Source organism: Panthera uncia, chromosome B4 (genome assembly GCF_023721935.1).
Source record: "Panthera uncia isolate 11264 chromosome B4, Puncia_PCG_1.0, whole genome shotgun sequence".
Taxonomy (NCBI): Eukaryota; Metazoa; Chordata; class Mammalia; order Carnivora; family Felidae; genus Panthera; species Panthera uncia.
Genome location: NC_064809.1, coordinates 109,131,926 through 109,156,293, shown reverse-complemented (window position 1 = coordinate 109,156,293; position 24,368 = coordinate 109,131,926). Strand labels below are relative to the sequence as shown.

Below are 24,368 nucleotides of genomic sequence, written 5' to 3'. Positions count from 1 at the left end.
GGTAAAGATCTTAATGTTTCCCTTTATACTTAATTACATTGAAGATTTTAGAAAACTGTCTATGAGTTATACATGATTAGTTCATGTTGAATTGATCAACTTATTAGAAAATAATCAATAGTTTTGATTTGCCTCACCAAATGTCACGTACTTTAATAGTTTGCAGAGCATTGTTATTTTGAACACATGGCCTATCTTCAAATAATGTTAATACCCCAAATAGTAACTTGCCATAGGATTTAAATACCTTTATAAATTTTGCATTGTAACTAAAAAAAGATAGTCATATATTCAAACTGCATTAAAAGAACTTTGTAAAATAGGTATTTCAACAAAAAAACCCACATTATTTTATTATTCTTAATATGCACTGATAGATCTCTAGGTCAGTTAAATCCATGGGATACATGAGGTCTTAAATGGGAGAATATGGTTTTATCTTACACAGTGGCATCTTTGAATTCAAGTAGTTCCATTTTTAGGAAGTGCTAATTAAGCAATGAAATATTTTCTTGATTTTTACATTGAGAATTGTCATTAAGGTGGTTTCAGTAATAAACCTGTTAGAGAAAAAAATGAATTTCCTTATGTAATGTGTACAGTTTCTATATTGCTTTCAGCCTGTATTTGCTATTTGAAGAATCAAAATATAAAAACCAAACTACACAGTACAATCATCTTGACTATGACAGTGAAAGTATATCAGTGTGTGTGACTCATATTTCATTAAAATGCATACAAATATGTTCTAGGATATATATGTATATAATCTCCATAAATGAAAACTCTTATTGAAATCATGTCTTAAAATGAAGATGCTGAGTAATTTTTCATGACCACAATAACTTAAGAGTATACATTTTATTATTTGGAATTGTAACAAACACGAAGTGCACAGATTCTAATTTAATCTATTATCCATTTTTGCTAGTGTAGTGTAGCAATGATTCCTATATTACTTTAATGTTAAATTCTTGATTAAAGTAGAATACATAATTCAATTTTCTATTGCGACTTACTTGGAGGAAAAGTTGGACAAAAGCCAACGATTCTTAAATTTCTCTAAGTCGTTTTGAAAAGATAATCTGTTCTTCTGTAAAGCAGTCTTGAAATAGTGTCAGGAAGGGCTATTGTACCACACCAACCAATTCCTTAACAGTGATTAAAGAGAGGAAGAGAGGGGTAAGAGAGGAAGAGAGGAAAAACTATCGTTTTGCCCAAGTGCTAATTTTTCACGTCAAGGGCACACAGCTCAAAAGGTAATGTCTAACCTGGTAAGATACATAAATTGATAAAAAAAAAATATATATATATATATATTAACAGGGTCAACTGGGCGTTTTTTGCTTTTTAAACTTTTTACCTATTTTGTTTCTAAGCCTTTAAAATATTTTAAAAGAAATGCTACCAGAGAATGAACATACATAATAAAGTCTTGCATCGCTTGTATGCTTTTAAGAAGACGTTACAAATATTCATTTTTCCAGTCCTGGAGTTAAGAGAAGGGAGGAGACTCCACAGAACTTATCTTTCTGTTCTGATTAAGTGGTATTGAAAACAACACTGCTAAGGTCTCTGGACGAGCGGCGACGGTTAGTTCAAATAGAAGCAATTGGAGGAAGATGGAACACGGTGTCTTAGGTAAGACAAATCTTTACATACAAGTGTGCATGTGTTGGAGGAAGGAAAAACAGTTTTATTTTTAAAGTAGATGTCTCTACGAGTGGTTTCTTTTTTTATTAACTTGCAAAATCTCTTGAAATTTGGATCAAAGCAGGTTACTTCTTAGCCTCTAAATACCGCAGGTTACCCGGTGTTTGTTTGTGTGTGTTTTTTTTCCATTTTTTTTTTTTTTTTCACCCACACGAAAGAAGGGTGTTGGGTCGAGATGCTACAAAGTGAACTAAAAGAGCCAATGGCTGGGTATAGGTAGGAAAAGCAAACCCAAAACGAAAACATGGGGATTTTAAGCGCGGATCCCAAGACATGCCTGGGTTAACCCTTTGGGCGCTGCAGCGGGGATCCCGGTGTCTGGGGCCCGACCGACTGGAACGGAGACGAGGCGCCCCGCCCCCGTCGCGGGAGTGGGCTCTCCTCAAGGAGCGAGCGAGCTGAGAGGCACTTTTGGCGTCCGGCGCGTGCGTCACGGCCCGGGACGGGCAGCGAGTCCGGTACGAAGTGGAGCAGAGACGCGGCGAGGAGCCGCTCAAATGTCCGCTGGCGCGGGGTCAGCCTTAACCTGTCCTCGCCAGGAGCGCTCGCCCTCGCCCACCCGCCGGCCCAGCTCCCGGCTTCTAGAGGGGCGCAGGCCTGAGGGTGGTTCGGGCGGGGCCCCAGGTGAAGAGTGCCCGCGCCCGCCTGCGGCAGTCCTCGGCGTCCTGCCTCCACACTCGCGGCAGGCTACCGGCCCCGCGCCCAAACGGCAGCTGTGAGTGACTGACGGAGTCACCGCCCCTTGCGCTCCAGCCACCCCCTCCTCCCCCGCCGCCCCTCCCCCGCTTCGATACGTCATGGAAACACGGACGTCAGAGCTTCTCAGCCAATCGCAGGCAGCAGCAAGAGGAAAGGCGAGAGCGGGAGGGGGCGGGGGCAACGGCCGACCGAGGTTCTCGGGGAAGGAAGAGAGGGAGGGGCGTGTGGAGGCGCTTGTCCCCCGCCCCTCACTCCGGACACCCTTTCCCGACCGCGCGGCAAGTTCTAATCGTCGGGCGCGCGCTCGCCTGTCGGGGACGCGCTCGCTGGGTCCTCCCCTTAAACGCCCTCTCCACGCCGCTCGGCTCCTAGTCCCCGTTCGAGCCGCGCTACTTCGGCGCGCGCGCGCTTGCCCGCCCCCAGGCTCCCCGCGGGCTGCGTCACGTGACCGCGCCCAGCCGAGGCGGCAGCAGCGGCGGCGCGAGCTTCGGCGGCGGCGGCGGCGGCAGTGGCAGCGGGAGCAGCTGCGCCGCCAGCGTGGAGCGGGAGGCGTGTGGGTGTGGAAAGAAGGGAGCGCCAGACCGGAACGGGTGAGCGTTCACCTCCCCCTGCCTACCCCGGCAATCTTGCGGGCCACCCGGTGCAAACGGGGCCCCTGCCCGAAGCTTTGCGCATCCCCCTCGTGCTTGGCCGTCCGCTCTCCGGTGGCCACGACCCCGCCTGGAGCGGACTGGGCTGCGGTGCTCACGAAGGGGGCTGCACCCCGCCCGCCCCTACTGTTGCGGACGGCGGCGTGAGGCTGGCGGAGCTGCCCGTGCTGAGCGCGGCGCGCCCTGTGTGCGGCTCTGCGGAGCCGAGGAGGCGGGTCCTGCGGGGACGCGGGCGGCCACTCGGCGGCTGCCGGGCTCTGGGCGGGGGCCGGGCTGGGCGCCGCCTCCTCCTCCGCCGCCGCCTCCTCGCAGTGCAGCGTGAGTAGGGAGCCCCGGCTGGTGGACGCCGAGCCTCTGGGCTCCGCGGCCGCCTCATCCTCGAGGTGCAGCCGCACCTCCGCGTGGCGCCCCGAGCCCTGCGAGTCGGCTACGGACGAGTGGAGGACCGAGCCCCACTCTCCGTGCTTCCCGCTGCCCCTCACCGCTCTCACCCCCACCCCCCGACCCTCCTGCAGGCTCCCCTTCCTTCCCCCCTCGGAAAATGGTTCCTGTTGCCGGGCGAGGTGAGTGGCGGCTGCCGCCCGCCCGCGGCGGTGGCGGCGGGTCAGGTCACCTGCGGGGGAGGCCGGGCGGAACGTCGAGGTCGGGGCGTCGCGGCTGGGGTCTTGACAGCTGGGTGTTCAGTGGACTGCGGCGCAATCGGGACAAGTTGGCGGGGGCGTTCGGGGCGCCCCTCGCAGGTTGTCTCCTGCCGCGCTCGCCCCGGGAGATCATAAAGGTGAGCGGGTTCCTCGGCGTGCGCCTCAGCGCCGGGACCGGCCGGGAGTCCCCGCCCAGAGCTTGAGGGACGGGGCTCGGTGGGGCTTCGTGTCTACACCCGCAGCTCTTTGGCTTTTCTCAGCCGCCTCGGCCGCGCCATAGCCCATCTTGCTGCCGGCCGCCCCCGCCCCGGCGTGTGGTGACCTTGAGGGCAGCGGTGCCCTGCACTCTTTCCCCAAGCCCCAGGAGGGTCACCCTCTAATCCCCAGCTTCGGCCCCACTCGCGCTCCGCGAGCTGAGAGCGGGGTCCCCTACTCGTCCCCCGGCCGGGGCTGGTTGATTGATGCGTTGTCACACCGGACGGTGATTCCGCGGGGAGCTAAGGAGCAGTCTCGCTTTTCTCCCGGCGTCTTCTGGCCCCCCCAGGATGTTGACGGTTGCTTCCGATTCGGTTTTTTAGACTTAGTTTAAAAGGAAAAACAAACACCAACCCACAAGCCCTGCGTCCTCCACTCCCCCTTTGGAAAGGGTCAGTAAGAAAGAACCGCATTCCAGTTGCGGGGGTGGGGGTGTGCTCCCTTTATCCCATCCTGCAGGAGAATCTTTGGCTAAGCTAGTTAGCGACCCCTGGTTCTGCGCCGCGGTCACTAGCCAGGTTGGTGTCCGTGCGGATTTCATTCACCAGTTTTCTGCGGGACTCGCAGCGCTGGGAGAGCTCGCATCCTGTGCGGTGCAACGGTGCTTGGTGCCGAGCTGGGGGTGGGAGGGCCGTGCTAAGGGAAGTCAAAGAGGGTCTCTAAATCTGGGGAGGGCTGGACCCTATACCACACGCAAATTTTTACCTTTCCCTGGGGTTAGAGCCCAGCAGTCACCTTTGGCTGTTATGCATGCTACTTTTCTGGGTTTATTAATAATCTAATGGCTCCTGTTAGTATCGATTGCTGTTCACGATGAATTAGTTATATGGATTTTTTTCCCCATATGTGTGTAAGTATATGCATATATCTGGATTGTCTTTCAACATGGAAGCCTTTGTTGTGTTTAACCTCCCCCACCTGAGGACAGTCTTATTTTAAAATAAAGCTCTTGCTCAACGTGGGTGTATTTTATAATAAGAAGTACTTTTAAGGATCTGCTTTGTATGAGGCTGTCCTCAAGCAGAGGGTGTGTAACCCTTTGGATGGTGGCCCACGTGAGTCAATAAAGGGCCTTCACCGCTTGCCCTGCCGCTAGCCTTCCTCCGACACCCTGTCCTTGCGTGTGGCGGAGGCGGATTGGGGGTATTAGAGGGATTGGAGGAGAATCTGCTTTTTACTGGTGCGTTTCATTTGGGTCCCCCGCCCCCACCTTTTTCTTTTCCACCCTGGTGAGTTCAAATTTGAAGTAGATAGAAACGTTTTTCTTAAAGGGAATCTTTGAAAACTAGTACATGAAATGGGCTCACTTAGCTATGATTTCAGGGGGACGTTTTAGTTTCTACCTTGCTTTGGACGAGACAGTTAAATTGCTGTAATTAAGGGTGGATCTCTGTCCTGATTTTGGTTTGGGTGTAACTGCAAAGATCTTTGAAAAGTAACTGTTATTTCCTACCATATAGTCTGCAAAAGTGAGTCACAATGGGTGAGTTGAGGACAGAGCGCCACCTTTAATTTAAAATTTCGTGATTTTTTTTTTTATTAAAATGGTGAAAATTCAGAGTACGCCTTCTTGGTTTTTGTTGCGGCTATCATTATGACATCTCCATTTAGATGTTAAGGTGAAATTGTCTTTAATTTTTTGTGTGTTAATGGGGGTTCCTGGCATTCTATGGGAAATACTGCTTTTTAATTGACGCTTGTGACTTAATATAGGATTCTGAGATATGAGGTGAGAAACTAGTTTTGATTTGTGCTTGTGATAATAGAAGTAATGATAGTCTGGACCTACTTAGGAAAAGAAATAAGGAAATAGCTGCATTGTAAATAGATCTTTAAAATGAGCTATTGCCACCAAATAAAGGTACCTACCGTTATGATAGTGGTTTTGCAAGTGTTTTTTTTTTAATACAAAGTATGTGCTATTAACAGATTTTACAGTAAAGATGCAAAAAATCTGTAAATTTATTAACCTTGAGTAAAGTTAGTAATTCTTCTTTGTTTTTCATCTTGCAACAGCTTGCCTTTTATGGTTTTACTGCAAGTTTTACAATTACTTGTTTTTAAATGATATAAATGAGCACTTCCAGCAGGAGTTCTTACATTCAAAGTTATTAAAGACCATGTTGGGAAAAGTGGTTTCTATATGGCTCCTTTCAAATGCATCTCATACAAAAATAAATGGAGTTTTTAATGCTCAGAAAATAAATGATATAGTGACAGTTGAATTTGTGAGATTCCCTTCCCTGCCCACTTGCCCCCCCCCGCCCCCCCCCCCCATCAAAAATTGAAGGTACACTGTCTCTTTAGGCACAGGATACTTTTTGATAATTATTACTACAGATGTAACATGAAGAAATAAAGATTTAGCTCATGTAATGAATGACTGGATATTACCAAATGGTTTTCATCATCAACCACAAGATATTATTGCCCTTCTATCTGTATTTAAGGTTTAATTTGAACACTTGCAGTTTCTTCATAGACTACTGTAAACCATAAGCTGTTCAGCTACAGATGTTTCATTAAGTTAAAATTGAACACAAAATTTGAGATGAAGAGTGGCTTATGCTTTTTCAGTCTGTGGAACATGGCCTCATGTTAAGGACATTAGTTGAGCAATTAGGTTGATATATGTAAAGTAATCATACATTGTTATGCATAATTTGATAGAATCTTCAATTTGGGGGTTAGATTTACCAAATTCCTTTGTCTGACAGACATGTTAACTTAATTTTGGATGAAACAGTCTCTTACCTTGTGAACTGAGTTGTATAGGTCAACAGGTTTTAAGACGAATGGCCAGTTACAATTGTCAGTCTTTTATGTACTAAAAATAACAAAAAGAGTATTTGCCCCTTTCTTTCTTACTTTTTTGCATTTACATGCAGCTGAAATTGGTTTGTTTTCACTTTTTAATTCCTGAATTTTGTAATAAATGAGCAAAAACATAAAGGAGTAAAGATCAGGGAGCAAAAACCTAAGAATTAAATTTTTGCAGCTTGGGTAAGATTTTACTTGCCCAGTTGGAGGGGAATGTTATTATCTAGTCGGTGTCATGATATATAAAAGGGTAATGTGAGTAGCTTATTTTGGAATATATAGAATCTGTGGTAACGTCAAAAGCAAATGATACAGAGTAGTTATGGGCAAAATATTTGGAAAGAGAAAAAACTTTTAAAAAGATGTCTTTTTTAGCTTTTACAAGTGTTTTACATAAACACACATGTACGTTGTTGCTTTGTTAAAAAAAGTTTTATTATGGAAATTGCCAGTCATGAGAAAGTACAGAGAATGATATACTCAGTGACCAATACTGACAATTATCAATTGGTGGCCCATCTAATTTCATTTCTATCTTTACACATGAAATAGATCTGTTATAAATGGGGACACAGGTAACTGAAGTGAATTTATGTGAATTTTACTGGTAATTTACAGAATACACAATTAATGTCCAATATCTAATTGAACCTGAAAGGTAATTTTTATGTTCTTCATTGTTTTACAGCAAGCTCTCAGATTTTGCTCTCAGTAATAATGCTTTTGGTCTGTAAAGTGCTTTACAGTATTTCAGAATATAACATGTACTACCTCATTTGAGTCCACAATAAATAATCCTGTGAGATGAGTAAAATCGGTAGTCCCTCCCCGCCCCACCCCAGTTAGGTAAACTGATTTGTCTAGGCCCCACAGGCACATAGCTAACAGCTAGATTAGCCAGAACTGGACTCTAGGTGGCTTCTTGGTTTTGCTCCATTGCTCTTTCCATTATACATGTTTTTATGTAAGTTTGTGAAAGTTATGTAAGTTTATGAAAAATCAGTTTCTGATCAGAATAAATTTAATAGTGTAATATAAATAGATTTTTTTGGGTTTAACTTTATACATATACTCTATTGCTTATGTTTGGTATAATGTAAACAGTTCATACTCTGATTTACTTAACAGCTCAGTAAGATGTATTTGAACATATTTGAAATACTATATTTTTAATATTGTGGATTGGATCATTCTTAAGTAAGGAATTTTGTTTTCAAAGACCGGTTGGTCTTTGAAATGATTAAGGGTGTCTTGTATCTTGTGTTAAAATGGCCTATGCTACAGGTTTCTTTTAATTTCTGCTGTAATTTTTTAATGCACTTGTTTTTCTGCCAAACATATATATTACCTGAGTCTTTTTGAAATATTAATTTGTAATGTCATTTAGTTTTACAAAGGTCCCAAACAAGGAGATTTTAGTTCCTCAAATACAAAAGCTTTTTATAAATCTCGCAAGGCAAGTAAGTAGTGGTTCTCCAGCATTAGTGTGCATGAAGATTACCTGGGGGAGTTATTCAAAGTGCAGATTCCCTGGCGTTGCCCCTGCAGTTCTGATTCAGCACATTTGGGGTGGGGCCCAGTGGTCTGTATTTTGAGAAACATGTTAAATTTATAACTAGGTTAAAATTATATTATGCAGTAGGAATGCCTTTATAAATTAGAAGGGCATCATTGATTTGTTTGACTTGGAACATAGCAGAGTTAGTGCTTTCAAACAATTTTGACTCTTGTAGCCAAGTTTGATTTGTGGACTTGGTGGGTTTTGTAACAGTTGTAAACCTGGTAAATTGAAAATATTCTTCTTATCTTTGTTCACTGTCTTCTTTCAGAAGATCCATCTGTGATTATTTATTAAGTTACTTATTATTAAATGTTGTAAACTCCTAGACAAAGAACATTCTTTTTGTTTTCATGCCCCAGTGTCTGCCATTTCCAAATGACTTTAACGTGGGGACTTATTTTTGTGAAAATAATGCATATTATGTCAGGACAGTACTGTATATTTATGCTTTAGTCTAGCTCTTATTTTTTGGTAGAAAGAAAAATTTTGTATGTTCCTTAAAAGGACATACATTGGTGGATAAGTAGTGGTCCTTAGAATTTCAGTTAACAAGCAGCTGTTCCTTCAAAAGCAGCAGGTTAGTGCCTAATGATTTTTCAAGAATATGAATAAGACTAATTGATAATTTACTATTCTGTGCATTAAAGCAAGTTACTGCTCCTTTTACTTAAATGTTAAATAACAATTTGTACAGCAGTTTGTTTAGCCCTCTACTATAAGGTCCAGTCGATGTAAACTGATTTGACTTTTTAAACTATTTTATCTAATATTATATACCACATATGGATTACTTTCTATTTAAAACCAGTCTTAAAATACAGTTGTTGTTGCTTTGTTGTAACAGGATGGTAAATAGCTTATATATCTGTATTTAAAATACATTTTATAATGAAATTAATTGAAAAGTAAATCCATTTCAAGACTGTGTTGAGCATTTTGTTGTTGTTCCAAAAAGTTAGACTTAATTGGCTGTGCTTTAGGATATATTTAGGAATTATGGGTTATAATTTACAAATGACTGTAGAAATTGAAACTAATAAAGAGTTTTGGCAGAGAGATCCAGATAAACTATGGGTAAACTGTTAACCATATTCTTTTGAAGCTACTTCTTATTAAAATTTTCCTAGGATAGTGTTAACTATTTTAAACAGTATGCAGTGTTTTTAGTTAACTCTTTGCTAAAAACATTATTTGGTATTTTTAGGTACAATAACTTACAACAATATGGTATCTCAAAATCTGGGATATCTGCTTTGTATTAATATTACTGTCACCTGGACCTCTGGGGGAAAGAATAAGGATAGTTTTGAATGGACCAGTGCTTGCTTACATTGTGAAATCTGAGATTATACTGCCTAACTGTAAACTGGTATGACTACTGTAAAAACCTGGTAACTTTAGGAGAAAAAGTTGTATTTTCTGAAAAATAGATCTTAAAAAGGATTTGATTGTTTAAAAGATGCTTTTTAAATAACTTCGTTATTAACTGTGGATTTATTGTTCACTGTACTAATTCAGTGAGTTTGCTCCCAGAAGGATATTAAACAATTTTTTTACTCTCAAAATGCTCAGATCTGCTGCTTTAATCTACCCTTCATATTTGTGCCAGAACTTTTTTGTTGTTTTTAAAAAGCTTTCCTGCTGTCATTTCGTCACTAAAACTTTTAACGGTTCCTCATTTTTCTCTTTATCAACACGCACCTTGACTTTGAAGGCCTTTTGTAAAGTAGCTCAGTATTTTCCAAAGTGTCTGTTAGAATGCTGGTTCTAAGAAATATTAATAGGGGTTTTATAAGGGTAGAGGGGCAAAACCAACATCCAAGATTGCTGGTTTATGCAGTTTTCCCTTTGGTTCTTCTCCCGTCCTTTGCTGTGCTCACATGGACTGAATCTATGTAAATGTGTTTACTGTTTTGCTCCCGTTTCACAGAGTCCCTTTTAGTGGATCATCCCACCTGTTACTTTTCTATATTACCTTCAAGGATCACCACTTTTCTATACTACTTAATGGAATCACCACTTTGTACACCTCCGGTGGGTGCCATTCGCGTAGGTCACACTAGGAATCATGTTTCCTGCAGCTGAGAACAGTGCTGCAGTAACTTAGCGCTGTCCACTGCCCACTCTGTGACAGTCACAGTCTGGCAGTCTTCCATATACACCCTTCTCATTACCTTTGCTGTCATTATGTTTTTTCCTCTCACCTGATAGGAGCCTCGATCTTCTTGTCTAAGTGTTCCATCCTTCAGAACTCAGCATTAGTCTACCTTTCTCAATCATCACTCATTAATTTTCTTGTCTGAATTTCTCTGCATTTGTAGTCTGGGTCATACACTTCCATTTATTATGAATCCTTTTTGTTTTAGTCATTATTTCATTTGGAAATAATATAGAGGAGTTGAGATAAGAACATGGGTTCTTGAGGTTCTTGAGGATATATAAAACTTTAGCAAATGTCCAATCAGTATTTTTTGGCATATTGATTAAGGACTTAGATATTGTGTAGCTTGCATTAAGGGAAAGCAGATAAGGTTAGGGAATTTTTCTTGGTAAATTTCTAAAAACGCTTTTTACCCCTGTAGTTTTTATTTATTTAAAAAAATTTTTTTAATGTTTATTATTTTTGAGAGAGAGCTCTAGACAGACCCACAGAGCATGAGCGGGGGAGGGGCAGAGAGAGAGGGAGACACAAAATCCAAAGCAGGCTCCAAACTCTGAGCTGTCAGCACAGAGCCCCACACAGGGCTCGGACGCATGAACCATGAGTTCATGACCTGAGCTGAAGTCAGATGCTTAACCGACTGCACCACCCAGACGCCCCTTCCCTTTGTAGTTTTAACTTAGATGGACTTATAGGACAACCTGTTTTACTTCTGGAAAACAACCATATTCCACAGAATGTTGCTGGGACAATAGAATTTATCTTCTATATTGGAAGTCCTCCATTTCTTAATTTCAGTTTAGTAGTTAGTCTTTTAGGTTTTATTCTGATTGTAATGAATCATTACATTAGCAAAAATTTATATTGTAAAGTGACCAATTTCACCTTTCCATTATTTCTGTGACTTCTTTCATCACGGTGGGTGTTCTTCAGATGTGTTTGTTGGATCTGTAGTCCATTAGCATATTTATTGCATGATGTAAAATGCGATAATTTGAAGCCCATATTATGGTTTAAAGTATAAACCATGATACCCTTGTTGTTGCTCTTTATTGATAGAAATACTGTTGGAGCTAAGTTTTTAACTTTTTTTTTTAATGTTTATTTTTGAGAGAGAGAGAGAGAGAGAGAGAGAGAGAGAGCATGAGCAGGGGAGGGGCAGAGATAGATGGAGACACAGAATCTGAAACAGTCTCCAGCCTCGGAGCTGTCAGAGCCCAACACAGGGCTCAAACCCACAAACCATGAGATCATGACCTGAGCCAAAGTCGGACTCTTAATCTGCTGAGCCACCCAAGCGCCCCTGTTGGAGCCAAGTTTTTAAATGTATGTTTACTGCAGGTTCTAATTTTTTCAAGAGAGAGTTCTTTTCCATGAACTGAGAGGGAACTGTTACCTCATGAGCTGGTGCAGGATCATTGTAGGCATCAGGAAGGAGTATAGGTATAGGTCTGTGTTAAAGTTTAAAGCATAGTGTAATTATACTAACTGCCTTCCTTAGGTCAAGAAAGGAAAGCCTCTACTTGACTTTATCATTTCTGTTAAATGTTCATGGAATACATAAACTTATAATGTCAAACATTTAAGCAATTTAATATAGATTTATATAGAGTTATTATGTAAGCTGTTATATTACAAAAAAACACTTGAGAAAATTTTCTCTCCAGAGCTCATTCATTTTCCAGTGATTGTTCTTCCAGCCCTTTTAAATTGTATAGACCTAATTATTGGTAAGGTATTATTGAAGGAATTCTGAGACTTGCTCCTGCTTTAACATGGCAATAGTAATCATACTATATAATTGCTGATCTAAAGAGTGTAGAATGATTTTGATAGTGAAAAAAAAATAAAAAGAATCTGTGAAGCTAGCAAAAGTGGAATGGGTTAGGGCATGATCTTTTCCTCCTGGGACACACATGGATAACATTTGCACATTACTTACTCCATGCTGCCTGTCTAGGACCTAGAGTTATGTGAGATTTTCAGTTTTTTGCTATAATTCTTTCTCCCTTACTTATGCCTAAAATGAAGTAAAAGATGCCTTCAGTAGTCTTTGTTTAAAAGGTGAATCACAGGCGTGCCTGGGTGGCTCAGTTGGTTAAGCATCTGACTCTTGATTTTGGCTCCGGTCATGATCTCACGGTTTGTGGGTTCAAGCCCTGTGTCTGGCTCCTTGCTGACTGTGTGGAGCCTGCTTGGGATTCTCTCTCTGTCTCCTTCACTCTCTGCCCTGCCCCCCAAAATAAATAAACTTTAAAAAAAAGAAAAGTAAATCACAAGCCAGGGTCTTTGGACAATCCTGACACTAGTACCATGGTGGAGAACTTTTGAGTTAAAGGGCAATAATGCAAAGAGAGGACTGAAAACAAGGAAGGTCAGTCTGTGACATGGGAAAGAGGTGATGGCAGAGTCTAGGGAAAGGAGATAACCTAGCATCAGATCCTCTGAATGTCTGGTATCAGAAGAACAAACATCTATCAGGCAATCCTTCCCTGAACACAGAGTGGATTTAGAGTAAAGTTTCAATTCACCTGCGTTTGAGCTTATTAAACTCAGCTCTTTTTATATATGTAATTGAATGCTGGAACTTACCTGATCTGCTGCCTCTGGTCCTCTTGCCATGTCATTCCTTTTGCTAGGAATACCCACCTTTCTCAGACTATTCCTGTGTCTTTATGGTATGGGTGACTGGACCTAAAACTTCTGATTTCGGTTTTTACTCTGTGATGTTATGTTAAGATCGCTCCAGATTTACATTTGAATTTTATCTTCAGTAAAAAGCCAAGTGACCTTGGGTAAATCACTGGGTTTCTTTGTTACCTCCAAAAAAGTAAAAAATATAAGGTCAAGGAGTTTTTTTTGTTTGTTTTTTTTTTCTTGGAAGTGTTGACTTAAAGTTTTTTTTAATGGCCGTTGTAGATCTTCTCTCCCCACTCTGCCCCAGATTTTCAACCATTTAATTCTTTATTCTTTTGGGTTTGCCTTCTAATTTTGTCTTGTAACTAGTTTATCATCATTTGATGTTTCGTCTGTGATAGGCAGTTTCATTCATGAAAATGATCTAGCTTTTCGATAAATGTATTTATCTAAGACTTCCAGTTAAAGAAGTGGAATATAACTGGCATTTAACTCTGCTCCCTACCAAAGATATACTGGAATGTGAGAATGTGTGAGTTTACATATTATGTTAAGATCTGCAGCCTTCTTCCCTCACTTAGCTTTCAGGCTGCTGGCTAGACTTATAGTTGCCTTCTCTGAGGACTCTGACCAGCTGTGGAGAAAGGACCTAAAGATTCTGGCATTGGCTCTGTGCTTGTGTGAGGGTTTGTCCAAAAAAAAAAAAAAAAATCTCCACGCACCCTACAGTGAACTCCATAGTCAGAAAGTCCCACGTGTGAATCCAGAACTTGTATTTAGTTTGTGTTCTGTTTTGTTCTTTCAGAATTAAAAAAAAAAAAAAAAAAAAAAAAAAAAAATTGTTACAGCTCTATTAAGGAATGATTGATGTACAGTACACTGCACATATTTAAAATGGCAAACTTGATGGTATATGTATATTGCAGTGGAAATATCACCATGGTCAAGTTAATGAGCACAACCACTCCCCTAAAATTTTTCTTGTGCTTTTTTTGTAATCTTCCCTCTCTTCCCTTTTCTGTCTCCTTCTTTCCTCAGGCAACCACCTATCTGCTTTCTGTCATTATAGATTAACTTGAATTTTCTAGAATTTTCTTGTACATGGAATCATACAGTATGTGCTGTTTTTTGCTCTGGCTTTCCTTCAGCATAGTTATTTGAAATTCACCCATGCTACATATATTCATAGTTCAATTTTTGGTATTGCTAATAAAGATTTGCTTTTATGAGTATACCACAATGTGCTTGTCCATTTATCTGTTGATGGACATTTTCAGTTCGAGTAACCTGTATTATCCATTCGTATCTTTTGTTCACTTTTTAATTAGGTTGTCTGCCTTTTTTTTTATTGAGTTGTAGTTTCTTTATATACTCCAGATAAAAGTTCTTCAGGAAACATTTATGTTTGTGTTGGGAGTGGGAGGAAGAATTGTGTATAGCCATTAATAACACCTGAATGTGAAAAAGCAAGCTGGAGCACTGCAATATTATTTGTAGAGATGGGCTTACGTACTAAAATGAATGGCACCTATTTCACATGACCTCTGAGTGGAGTATGGAGTAAGGGGACTAAAAGAGATGCTAGTATTTTACGAAAATAAAAAATAAAAATAAAAAATAATCCTTGTAGATCAGTTTCTCTAAATGAATGTTACGCACATATAAGTTTTCAAAAATGAATACATGTATGGACTAAGTTGATACGTGTAGATAGCCCAGGTATCCATCTGTAATTCACTTCTTGTGTCTGTATATTCTTGGGCAACTTAGATTCAGAATTCAGTATTACTTTGGGTAAAAGAATAAACTTTTATAAAAATGTAAGTGAGCAATGTGGACGTGACTAAAAATAAAACAGTCCACCACAACACAAGAGCCTTGATTTCTCCTGAAAGTTTTCTACTTTGCAAGTTCAAATTCATTCCTTTGTTAGGTAGAACAGCTGGTTGCCATCTTTGGTTTCTTGAGTTTCTCTGGGATGTTCCACACCACCACCACTCCTTCCCCCACACTCCAAGCAGCTCATAAAAACCTGTAAAGACATTTTTTCCCCCAAATAATTACATATAGTGCTCTTCCCTAATAAGAGTCTGGTATGTGATTTCTCCATTTCTTCATCTGGATAAGTATATGCTCTTAGTCTTAAAAGAGGTTAATCCCATGAAGTGTTGACTTGTGAGAGACTCTTTAATAAATCTGTTAAGGAGTACGCTTTTGTAGGTGTGTCTTAAGAATTAGCCATATTTCAGAATTCTACCCCCTTCATTAATTTCTTATCTTCCCTTTGAGGAACTTGATATTTGACTAAATTTCTTCCTTGTTGCTCTTTTTGTGAAGGAAGTGGAACCTCAGGGGGAGATAGCAGTTGACTCTTAAGAGTTGTTGGAATTCAAAAAGGAAAAAAAAAAAAACCCAAAAGCTACTGTTCTTTTACCAAAGTGCCATGAAAAATAGACCAGCTGGCTCTAAAACACAGTACTGACTTTGACTTAGATAAAGGGAATTTAAAATTATTGGAAAAGGGGCACCTGGGTGGCTCAGTTGGTTAAGTTAAGCATCCGACTTTAGCTCTGGTCACGCATGATCTCACGCTTCCTGAGTTTGAGTCCTGCATCAGGCTGTCTGCTGTCAGCACAGAGCCCGCTTCAGATCTTCTGTTCCCTCTATCTCTCTGCACCTCCCCCAGCTCATTCCATATGAAAAAATAAATAATTAATTTAAAAATTAATTAATTAATTTAAAAAATAATAGAATAATTGAATAAAGTGAACACCACTGTATTGCTTTCTACCTGCCAGGTATTGTTCTATACCCTTTATAAACATTAATCTGTTTAAAGCATGGGTTCTGTGGAATTTTGGGGTGAGAGATATTACTGAAAGTGGAAAGAGTTATTAATGGATTTAAGGGAAAATCCTAAAATACAGTGACTTATATAACTTTTTTTTTTTTTTTTTTTTTTTTTTTTTTTTTTACCAATTTAAGATGTAACAACACTGATGGTATAATGTTTGGGGAATATAGACCAATGTAAAAATGAAACACACTCATGATCCTGCTTGTGTTTATTTTTGATCCTTTAAAAAATCTGTACACTTACTAACATGCTTGAGGTAGTGTAGGTATAATTGTGTGCTTTTAAAAGCTATGATATTTTCTCATGTCATTAAATTTTTTTCATTAACATCATTTTAAACACTGTAGTATTCCATCCTATGGCAAACTTCCTTGTTATTGGATATTTGGGTTTTGAGATTTTCTCTTATGTTAAATAATCCTTCAACAAACACCTTTATTTATAGTTTATTTTCATCTCTGATTATTTCCTTTGTAATTACTGGATTTAAAGGGTTTTGGTAGTTATCTCTTCGTTAAGATTTTTCTTCTGGTTAGGTATTTGGGATTCTGTCTTTTCTTGCTATGTGTACAGTTTATGCCATTCATTCTGGGTCCTTGCTTTGCTTTATCAAATTCTCACAGCATTTTTAAAGACTCCTATTTTGTTGTTGTTTACATGTTTGTGATACTCAGTTTGAGAGCAGGTCTGTTCATCTTACCGTTGCTCACCCCTGGCACAATGCCTTCTACCTGTAAGGTTCTTAATGACTCTTGAATGAGCATCTTGTGTCTTGTCTTGGGCATGAATCCACTGACATTGGACTCCAGTAAAATGCTTGTTCTGTCTCTCCTTAGAAACCATAATATGCTTGTGGTGAGAATTTATCACAAGGCACTATTCCTTTTAAGTTCTGCTAAATAATATGTCAGCTGAATGACACTGTTGAAGATGAGAAATACTTCGTTATAATTATGCTGTATAAAATTAATCCTTTCTGAAACAGTTCCACCATCCCTGCTTTTAGAGGGTAGGATAAGTAGACTTTACTAAGTAGAATAGAATACTAAGAAGCCCATAGAAATGTGTGTTACTTTTATTTCAGAATGCCAGTGATACATAAAGTTTTTCTAAAATGTTTCTTTACAGATTAATATATCTTTTCTTTAATAGAGGAGAAGACTACAAAAATCTAACGTTAAACTTTTAAGTGCAAATGTATGTTGAGTTAATCCTCATTAGTAGAGGTTCTGTACTGTTTACAAAATAAAACTTTAGAGTTTTAGGATAGTGTCCTAGCAGGCTCTAGTTATGACATTGTATCTGGCTTTTCTTTTTTCTAATCCTCAGATTTTGAGTGGAAAATTTAAGATTTTGGATAGATACGTTCCTTCAAAAAATATTTATGTGATCACTGTGCTAGACAGTAACAACTGCGACCTGCCAAGAAGAGACACTGTTAAGCAGAGCTTTAAGTTTGCCTCTCGCAGTGTCCAGTGTTCCTTCTCAGTTTCTTTTTTTATGCGGTGATTCATCAGGTGCTGTGTGCTTCCAGGGAACCAATGTTAAGTGTGTGCACATGTCTCCTTCCTGGTCTTTGATCTCTTCCTGTAATGAATGGGGATATATTGTTTCCAACTCTTCTTCTACAAAGAAGAAAGGCATTTTGGACTCTGCTGTCAAGTTTCCAAACCTCAATAGTTTTGCTACCATCGTTTGCTATTTTTAGAACTCTTGATAGTGATCGCTGTCCTTCTGTCACTATTACTTTTGGAGGTTTTTTGAGTTGTGTGGAGCTCTCCTTTATTTGCACATAGAGTCAAGGTACAGAGCCAGGCTATCAGTTCACATCATCTTGGACTTGCCCTCACGGTCTCCATTCTTGTTGGGTATCTGTAGATTCAAATTGAATGTTTCACAAAGGGAGGCTATATTGGTGAAGATCTTGGTCCCAAAGGGATGGAAAACTTTTTTTGAAGAGATTCTTTGGCCATGCCTCTCCACTGTATTCAATACCAGGTAGCTCCATGAGGCAGATGCCCCAAGGAGTTGAAAAGGAAGAAATGTTGAGTGATGGGGGGGGGGGGGGGGCTAAACAGATCACTGTTTAGCGGAAAGCTGCAAATGTACACTAAGAATTTTCTCAAAAGTTGCTGGGTTATGGTGGTGTTGAGAACTTAAAGGTGACAGCTACAGAAGTGGGATGTGGTAAAGGAAGGAGAATAGGACAGGTATGTAGTTGACTGTAACTTTTTAACATTTAGTAGCTATACATCAATATGTATGTGTTTAAATACTAAAACCAGGTGTTGTTTTTTTCTCTTAAGTGCTACCTCTTAGTTACTTGGAAAAGTTATAGGTGTAAAAGGATAAAATGTACCAAAATAACTCTATCATGGCATTCTGCGGTGTTGAGGTCAGTGAATAATGGTCTTGTTGTGGAATGCGGATCACTGAACTAATTGCTATCTAGAAGGCCTCTGATTGGGAAGGAATGAAGGAGGAAGGAGACTAGAAGAATAGGGAGAAGGAGTAGGGTAATTTCCCTCCTAGCCCAAAGGCTATTATTTATCTGTCTTCCTGAACCATGTAAAACAAGTGGAGAACCAGGAAATTGGCAGGAAAGTCCTCTCAGAAGCCAGAAGTCCATGCATAAGAACTCTCAGTGCCTCACTTCAACTTTAGGTGTTAACTAGGTGTGTTCTCTAGCATCTTGAGTATATTCCTGTAACATTTTGATGACTGATTTCCGGGCATACTGCAGATAAAACCAAAACTGGAGAAACTGCAAAGGTTGTTCAGAGGCAGGTGCAAGTATTACAGGAAAGAATTGAAAGTTGACATTTGACAGTGGAAAAGGAGGTTTTTAAAACCAAAAATAAAAATTCACAAAACCTATTAAAAAACAGCCATGGAAAATTTTATTCAAAAACAATAGCTCTGTGCTGCTCTTCCCATCTGGACCAGTCATCTTTTGGGACTCCTTATGGAACTCCTTTGTGAAGATGAAGCCTTCCCAGCTTGTCTAGAAAATTAGAAGCTTCTTTCTGGCACTTACTGGATTCATGTGTGTCCAGTTAGACTCTGAGCCACCTGTGCTGCCCCATCTCTGCCATGACAATGATCACCTTCAGTCATACCAGCCTGTTCATTATTCTGTGACACACTTTGCACATCACATTCCCCTTGCCTGAATTCCTCACATTACAAAATACTGCTCTTCCTTCGGGAAGCACTGAGTCAGTTCTTTGATGAAGCATTCTCCCAGCTTCCCTAGGCAAGGTCACTTCCATGTCTGTGTGGCCATTACTTCGTACTGTGTGTTTCCTCTGGGCCTTTGGGTGTCTCCTTTGGTTAAGCGTCCAGCTTTGTCTCAGGTCATGATCTCGCAGTTCGTGGGTTCGAGCCCCGTGTCGAGCTCTGCGCTGACAGCTCAGAGTTTGGAGCCCGCTTGGATTTTGTGTCTCCCTTTCTCTCTGCCCCTCCCCACTCACAGTCTGTCTCTCTCTGTCTCTCTCAAAAATAAACATAAAAAAAATTTTAAAGCGTGTTTCCTTGATTCTGAAACATCATTTAGAAAATAAACTGATCTAATAGTAGTTGTAGGGAGTAAAATGAAAAATACACATGCAGAAACACTTTTACTAACTAACGGAAGCATATCATAGGCGTATTCCACTCTCTTCAGTACAGAAAAATTCGAGTCCAAGCCTTTTCTGAGTTACAGGTCATGTAAATCATTTTAGCAATTGATGAAGAGTAGCATGGTAACATGTTGCTTTTTATAACCTGTGTTCTATGATCTTAGGCTCCTTAATGTCTTTGTAATTGACCCATAACTTTGAAACTTAATGAAGTATATAGGTTTTGTTTCTATTTCCTATTGATTAAACCCAATGTTACTTTTTTTTTTTACGTTTATTTATTTTGAGAGAGAGCACGAGTGGGGGGTGGCAGAGAGAGAGGGAGAGAGAGAATCCCAAGCAGTCTCCACAGCGTGGAGCCTGACACAGGGCTCGATCTCATTGAACCCTGAGATCGTGACCTGAGCTGAAATCGAGTGAGATGTTTGAGCCACCCAGGCACCCCAAACTCAAACTTTTGTTTTTAAAAAAAATTTTTTTTAATGCTTATTTATTTCTTGAGAGAGAGACAGAGACAGTATGAGTGGGGGAGGGGCAGAGAGAGAGGGAGGCACAGAATCTGAACCTGACTCCAGGCTCTGACCTGTCAGCACAGAGCCTGACATGGGGCTCCAACTCTTGGAGCGCGAGATCATGACCTGAGGCGAAGTTGGATGCTTAACCAGCTGAGCCACCCAGGTGCCCCTCAAGGTTATTTTTAATGGTCTTTATGTTTTTTATGTCTTTTTTGTCCTTAATGTAATCGTAACTTGGAGTGCTAATTCATAAAAGAGAAACACTACCCTTAGTTTGATAATTGTGTGATTATCTGACGGGTGGCAAATTCTGTTCCTTTTAAAAAAACTGCTTTGCCTGATGTGTGACAAGCAGTCTGTGTAAAAACTAGATTTTGGTTTCAGTGTTACTTTTTAATTGTAGATTTTTGAAAGATATTTTAAAAAAGGAAAAATTAAGGATTCAAATTCCCACCGATTCAACATGGAAAAAAGGGTAAAGGATCTATTTCATGGGCTAAAAATGCTGGGAAGTGGAAAGAATGATTCCTGAAATATATTTGAGCCAGGAAAATATGGTGTTTCTAAAATATAATTTATTATCAGTGTCTGTTTGTAAGTCCATAGGTAGAGTTTTCAAGGGAATGGGGTTGGTTCATTCCTCAGGACCAGCAAAGTACCTGGCACATTGTAGGTCTTTAAAAAATGAGTGGTATTCCTCAGTGATTACTTGCCAGTTTAATTATGTTTGACTTTTGAAAGTTGCCCACCATAATTCTGTGGTATGTTGTTGGAAGATTTTATGTAAAATATTAAATTTTTTAAGGCTAAGTTTCAGCTTAGGACAAATATCTCATAACCTGATTCTGCTGAATAAATAAGTGCTTTTGACATGACGAGTGTGAGCCCCTAGTAACAGTCACAGACTTGAGATCCCACTGCGTTCGTTAAAGAAAATGGATTTGGCTTAACTGGCTTTGTATTTGAGGTCATGAGAATAAAGCATTTGATTTTCCTTTATAGTAACGAGGAAGGATTGTGTAAGAAATGTGTTGCATATAGCAGTTGATATCATTTATTCTGTATAGCAGCCCTGTAAGTAAGGCGATGGCTCCTTTCCCTGTAGGTCCCTGGGTCAGTTTACCCTCCCACATGTTGATGGCAGAGAAGGCATGTGATGGGCCCACTGTAACTCCCTAGACACCTGCTGCTTCAGCTTTAATACACTTTTGGGCCGCTGACATGTTACCAGAGGTTTAAATTGATGTCGAAAGGTACATTTTTTCTTCTTGGAATTAAAATGGTCTTGCGTGAATCTTGTTGAAGGAAGTGCTTATCTATTCACCTAAGGCTTGATGAAAAATATACAAGAGGCTAGGGATTTGGTTTATTCTTACTCTAAATATTGACTGCGAAAAGCCAAATTTAAATTTAGTTCTGCTTAGGTTGTGGGAAGATTGTGTCACACATTTAAAGTGACAAACAATGAAGACTTGATATTATCCTGATGTGTTTTTCTTTTTTTTAATGTTGCATTCATTTTTTGAGAGAGAGAGGGAGAGAGAGGGGGAGACACAGAATCCGAATTAGGCTCCAGGCTCTGAGCTGTCAGCAGAGAGCCCGACATGGGACTCAAGCTCATGAATGAGGAGATCATGACTTGAGCTGAAGTCAGATGCTTAACCAACTGAGTCACCCAGGTGCCCCTGATATTATACTGATCTTAATGGGAGAACTTATGCCACCAGCAATATTAGGAGGAAATAGTAATTGTCAATGAATTGTGATATTTCTGATGCTATCTAGGCAAAAAAGTTAAGGTCTGTAGTAGAAAAACATTACATGCAAGACCCAAGAAAGCACAGAGGTCAAAAGTAATAAGTGATACATAATAAATGGTAAAACACGTTTATTTTTTAAAAAGCATGATTCGGTTGAATTTATCTCAAAAATTTGAACAAGTCATTAGGGCTTAGGATGTTGACATTCTGAATCAACAGTGGAAGTTCCATGTTACAAAATTATCTTTCATGGACACTTGCCTTGGATAAACAAGTTTCTGTGATGCAATTATTTAGCCAATGTCCCTATAACATATAGTGTGAGCCATCCACCTTTCTTTAAAGTTTTTTTTATGTATTTTGAGAGAGAGAGTGCATAAGCAGGGAAGGGGCAGAGAGAGAGAGGGAGAGAGAGAATCCCAAGCAAGCTCCTCACTGTCAGCGTGGAGCCTGATGCGGAGCTTGAACTTATGAACTGTGAGATCATGACTAGAGCCGAAACCAAGAGTCGGATGCTTGCCAACTAAGCCACCCAGGCACCTTATTAATGAAACTTATTTACAAAATTATTCTTGATGATAGATCTTTAAAAACATGAAGATTTGATGCCATTGAGGATATTTTTTAAGTTTATTTATTTTGAGAGAGCGCATGCTCCAGTGGGGGACGGGCAGAGAAAATCTCAAGCAGGCTCTCTGCTGTCAGCACAGAACCTGATGCGGGGCTCAATCCCGTGAACCATGAGATCTTGACATGAGCTGAAACCAAGAGTGTGACACTTAAATGACTGAGACACACAAGTGCCCTAAGGATATTTTCTTGAAAAAGTGACCTTAGTGAAATTTCTAAAGGAAATTTCAAAATAAGTGTGCTTGAAATGTTTTTAGCATTGGCAGCCTTATTAGGATGAAATAAGGCTATTAATTTTGGGTACAAAAATAAATTTAGGCTGTATGTTTTCTGATATGTATTTTGATATGTTGATCATTATAGGTATGTTGAATAGTAAACAGCATCTAGATCAGAGTTTGGATTTATTATATGCACAGTAAATGCTTACGAGAGTGAATCCAAGTATCCAGAAAGTTCATAGCTGGAATTTCTATCCAATTTATGCTTCAACTATAGAAACTCAAGCAGCCAATATGAATTTAATGCAAAAAGTGAATTTCAGGTTTGTCATAGGATCAGTGTGGATTCAGTGCAGACTATCACAGCTCCTGTATTTGTACTATTCTACAATGACATTTAATATTAGAAAACACTTGCTTAACTTCTGTATACATAACACTGTGTGCACTGTACATAAAGAAAGGGTAGGAGATGAAGGGGATGATCCAAAGAAGTATCTCCTTAACGTGTATGAAAAGCTAGGTGAGATGGACGAATTGAAATACTAATATAGCAGAGTAAAGAATAGGTGAGGGTTAAAGTTACGTTGTGCTAAGCATAGTTTCAAGTGCTGCACTGGATGCTTGAGTCAGTATTGGTTAAGGCAGTTAGTCTCCGTTGTGTTTAAATGGAAATTTATTGTCTTTCCATTTATGTATTGTAAATAGTGATGCTAAATGAGTAAGACTTGGGATTAAGTGCTTTCATGAATGTGAGTAGTCCAGAGTTCGACCTCTGACTTTTAATTTTTGTAGGTCCCTTCTCTGATCTGCAGCTTGTAGTAGTTGTGCAAAAACTCATGTCGGTCTCCAGATATTTTATAAGCTAAAAGATTTATGCAACTGATAGGCTTTAACTGTTCTTTTGTAGCTAATTCAGTTACGGAATAACGTAAAATGGGTCCTCAGTGGTTGAATGAAAGAAAGTGCTAGAAGTCCATCATCTGATAGAATAAGCAGACAAAAATGACCTTGACTTAAGGCTTCATCTCTTTTAGTTAGATGCTTGCCAAAGATTTTGATCTGGAATGATGTCTAATTGATAAGGTAGGTTTCTTTGGGTGCCTGCATAGGATCTTCTTAATTGGTCAGCAGGATGGTCCTTGTAGGAGTGTTCTTGTATGTTCTTGAACTTTTTTTTTTAAACATCTGCCTTACTATTCTGCATGCGACCAAATTGATGGAAAGAATGATCTTGAATGCACTGTATGAGTTTTGCCTCCTTATTTTGACATCTTTCAGTGGCTTCCTGTTATGTGAAATATGTTTGGTTTTGTTTAAACATTGTAAAAGCAAATATTATTGTAAGTTGTAAAATCTAGCAACTGAAATTGCTGGGTAACATTTATTTCAATGCCTTGTTGAACTTACCCCCAAATATTAGTATTTTTCTGTCTTAGCAAATGGAGTGTATGGGATAAAACTTAACTTTTTTTTATTTGGGTGCCCCAGTTTTATAATTTTTACTATCAACTCTTCATCAGATCATGTATGTTAAGAGGGAAAATGAGTAAATTTATGCTTTTCCAAGAACATTTGGAATGTATTTGTAATTAAATATTCAGGTTAAGTTCTAATTAATGAGA

General features: G+C 39.8%; 1 protein-coding gene across 4 annotated transcripts in view; it reads left to right on the top strand.

Annotated features, from left to right (window-relative positions):
• Positions 1-2,759: 2,759 nt before the first annotated feature.
• Positions 2,760-24,368, top strand: part of ATP2B1 (ATPase plasma membrane Ca2+ transporting 1) — a 129,633-nt gene continuing 108,024 nt past the window's right edge. For 2 of the 4 annotated variants that reach the window (XM_049626068.1, XM_049626071.1), the window contains exon 1: positions 2,760-3,002. The gene's annotated coding sequence lies outside the window, so the exon portion shown is untranslated. The other 2 variants (XM_049626072.1, XM_049626070.1) reach the window with 2 other exon arrangements.